This window comes from Fukomys damarensis, unplaced genomic scaffold (genome assembly GCF_012274545.1).
Source record: "Fukomys damarensis isolate Sample0158 unplaced genomic scaffold, DMR_v1.0_HiC HiC_scaffold_32, whole genome shotgun sequence".
NCBI lineage: Eukaryota > Metazoa > Chordata > Mammalia > Rodentia > Bathyergidae > Fukomys > Fukomys damarensis.
Genome location: NW_022900944.1, coordinates 45,766,297 through 45,770,625, shown reverse-complemented (window position 1 = coordinate 45,770,625; position 4,329 = coordinate 45,766,297).

The following is a 4,329-nucleotide window of genomic DNA, read 5'->3' as shown; positions in this document are numbered from 1 at the left end:
CTGCATCCCCATCTGGCCCCTAAGGCGCCGGCGCCCCCGGCCTCGGCCCGCCGACCCTCGCCCTGCTCCTCCCAGAGGTGCCGGAACCGCCCTCTTTGTGCCTCTTTATTCTCCTTTCCCAGCACCAGGGTTTGCTAGGGTTCTGCGTCAGCCCTATATTCTGAAATAGAATGAATTCAGCGTAGTGGTGCTTTCGAAGAAAGGGCACACGGATCCTTGTGGGCGGGGTGGGTCCACCCGGGTGCTGGCGGGAAGGGATGGGGGTCGAACCCCGCACACTGCAGCCCTGGGCGCTGACCGCAGGGGATGCCAGCGACCGAGCGTCACAGCCAGACCACAGTAGCCTGTGGGGTCCACTGCCAGGGCTTCCATCTGGGGTCGACCTTGGTCTGGATTCTGGCCGGCCTTTTAGCCTTGGGGCCCTAGGACGTTACTTTGCCTCTCCAATCCTCAGTTTCCCCGTCTGTAAACGGGTGAGGGGGGATGATTATAGATCTATCTTGTAAGTTTCAAGAAGGAATAAAGTGAGACCATAGGAATAAAGCACTTTGAGGCTTTTGTATAAAGTTAGGTCTTTATAAGATTATCTGCTAACATCAAACACCTAATAATAGTGGCTAATAGCTAAGGTTTCTGGAGCATTTAAGAAAGTCACTGTTCTAAGTGCTTTGTATGCATTACCTCATTTAGTTCTCATCATACTCTTAGGCGGGAAGTACGGTGGTGATGTAGCTTCACCCACCACCTACAGCTCTTAAGTGGGGCCTGGATTCGAACCCAGGCACTGTTCAGTCTGATTTTAATCCTTGCAGTGATATTCCAGGAGCACAGAGTTCAATAAATTGATGCTGCTTTCTTTAGGAGGTACATTTTTACTGAGATAAAATTCACATAAAGTTTACCGTTTTAGCCATTTTAAAGTATACAGCTAGTAGTTCTTAGTGTAGTCACATTGCTGTGCAACCATCACCAGTAATAATCCAGAACATTCCCAACATTCCCCTCCCCCAGGAAACCCCGGCTCCATGAACAGTCCTTCCTCTCCCCCACCTCTTCCTCTAGCAACCCTAATCTCTCTCTGTGTCTATGGCTTTGCCTGTTGTGGACATTACATACAGGTGGAGTCCTAGAGTATTTGGCCTTCTGCATCTAGTTTCTGTCCCTTAGCATCATGTTTTTAAGGTCCATCCATGTTGTAGAGGGTAATCAGTACTTCATTCTTTTTTTTTTTTTTTTTTTTTTTTTTTTCTTCCTGGTACCAGGGATCAAACTCAGGACTTTGAGCTTGCCAGGCGGGCACGGTACCACTGAGCTAAATCCCCAGCCCAGTATTTCATTCTTTTTTATGGCTAAATACTTTTCCATTGTAGATATGCCATGTTTTGTTTGTTCATTCATCTGTTGATGGCCATTTTAGTTGCTTTACTTTGGTAAATAAGGCTGCTCTTAACGTAGCTATAAAAGTTTTAATGTGAGTAGCAGTTTCCAATTATTTTGGCTATATGTCTAGGAGGGGGGTACTGTTAGTGACAGAGACATGAAATTCAGGTGTTGGGTCTGGGATAAGAATCCTGGTTTCCAGTCGCCGTGTTGCTGCTCCTTCTCAAATCTTACCGTTAGTGTAATTGAGTATAAAAACTGGCAATGGAAGGTAAGGAATTAAAAAAGCAACCACGATGTACCAGTTATAATAACCTTGTTGAAGTGCTGATTCAAAGTTTGAGATGTTTCTTAAGTTTTTTCTCAAGAGTGAAATTTGATAGGGCTGGGGATTTAGCTCAGTGGTTCTGCAGCCTGCCTCGCAAGCACAAGGTCCCAAATTTGATCCCTGATACAAAAAAAAAAAAAAAAAAAAGTGAAATTTGAGCTTTGAACACAAGGCACTATTGGATTCTGTTTGTTAAATACTTTGTTCAGAGCTGCGTGCTTGCTAGGTGCTGTGGAGTAATATTAAAAATGTATGATGGCTGGGGATTTAGCTCAGAGGTTCCACTGCCTGCTTTGCAAGCCCAAGGACCTGAGTTCAATCCCCGGTACCAAAAAAGAAAAAAAATGTATGAGATTTCAGTATAATTCCATTACAAAGCTCCAGGACTATTAGAGTCTTCAATCTAAAAAGCAAAACTGTAAAACTTCTAGAAAATAATATGGGGAAATTTCTTCATAACCTGAGGCTACGGTGTGATTTCTGACATGAAGTATAATGAGCACACACTGTAAAGGAGAGAGATCCAGACATTTGGCTGCAAAAAAAATTAAGATTATTGGTTCATCACTTGCCCTAGAGACACAGAAAAGATACAGAGGACTTACTTCTTGAATACATAAAATGAATTATAATTCTAAGAAAAAAGCCCAACAGAAAAGGCAAAAAGTGGGAACAGCATTTCACAGGTTGGAAAACAGCATTACATGGATTTCACAAGAGTTTAACCCTATTAGTAAGAAGAGAAATTTGAGGCTGAGATACCACTCCAGAGCGCCCCTCTAGGCCAGAGGTGAGGGCTTAGGTGCTCCCACTGTGTTGAGCATGCAGTGAGTTGGTTTTGTTCTTTGGAAAGGCATTTGGCAGTGTGTCAATGGGTACCAAATGCCATGGGGCCCAGCAGTTTGCTCTTGAGGCGTGTCCCTTTGAGAGCTCTGGAACAGGTCCCCTGGAGTTGGGGACAAGAGTGTGCATTTCAGCCCCATTCATGGAACTGGCAAAACAGTCTCCGCCCACACGAGTTGAGTGTGCTTAGACGGGACAACAGTGAAGGCCAGCTCTCCAGCTGCAAGTCGTGGTCAGGTCTCCAGCACACACTGTGTGCAAGAAGCAAGCCACCGTGGGACACCTGTGACGCCAGACCAGGCGGTGCTCAGCAGTGCTTGTGGTTCAGAACACGCATTTGGGGTGTGCACCTGGTATCCTAAAAGCCAGGGAATGATTGGCTCAGAGTCTGGGGGGTGGGCACTGCAGGGGGCTGTGGCCAGGCAGGAAGCTGTGGGGCTCCTGGTTTTGCTTAAGTGGGCTAATGGCTGAGCAAGGTTGTTTTATTTTTCTTTGAACTGTGCATAGTAGGTCTTGCACACTTGGATATATTTTTAAATATTTTTGAAGTTACAGAAAAATTAGTTTTAGATAGAGTTCCTGCCCTGAGGAGGCCTGAATACTAATTGGAAGAACAAGATTAAACACTGTGGTGGTGCACACCTGTAATCCTAGCACTCGGGAGGCCGAGGCAGGTGGATTGCTGCAAGTTCTAGGCCAGCCTGGGCTGCATAGTAAGTTCAAGGACAGCCCAAACTACTTAGACCCTGTCTCTGAAAACCCCAAAACATTTGGAGAGGGACAGGGTAGTATGGGATAAGGGAGGTCCTCAGATGTTTTGTGTGCTTTTACCATGTTACCAGGTCTTGTTCATTTGAGTAGCTTGGTGTTGTCTGTGTTTCATCCGGGACTTTTCTCCTGGAGCTCTTCATTCCCGGGGTTTTCCCACTTGGTTTGGTTGCCCTTGGCACTGTTCCATCCAGGCTGCGGTGCCGTGGACGGGATATTGTCATATTCTCGCAGCTGCAGCAGCTGTGCTTCAGAGGTGACTTTGCTCCTTGTAGTTCAGTCATAATTTTCCATGACACTTGTGCATATAATATTTCCTTTTTGGTGCCTTTTTCTTTTTTTTTTCTGCAGTACTAGGAAATGAACTAGGGCATTCCACTGAGCTACGTCTTCAGGCCCCTTTTCCTTTTTTGAGACAGGGTTTTGCCACATTACTAAGTAGCCTAGGCTTGGCTCAAACTTGTGATCCTGCTGCTTCAGCCTCCCCTAGTGCTGAGGTTACAGGCATGTGCACCATGCTTGGCTCCTTTAGGATTTTTAATGAATCTAGCCCTGATGAATATTGTCTTGCAGAAGTAATGCCATAAAAGTATACAATTACGTTTCTTCTTCTACTTTGGGGACAATTCTGCTTTGTTTTGTTTACAATTTTCTTTTTCTGGAGAGGGGGGAAACAAATCTATTTAAAAGTCTACAATTTATTTTAATTGCCTCTATTTAGAGTGCACAATACAGCATGATGATTTGACTGTATACATTGTTGAGTGATCCCCAAGAGGGGAGGGTAAAATATCTAGTTACTGTTCAGTGTGCCTGGAGCGCTTTTAATCTGCCCTCTTAGTACATTTCAAGCATGCAGTGCAGTATCACTAGTCACCTTGCTTTACATTAGGTCTTCAGAACTTATAACCAAAAGTTTGTACCCTCTGACCCATTTCTCCCAGTTTCCTTCACTTCTAGCTTCCCACCACTACCCAGCTACTTTTTTTTTTTTTTTTTTTTTTTTTTTT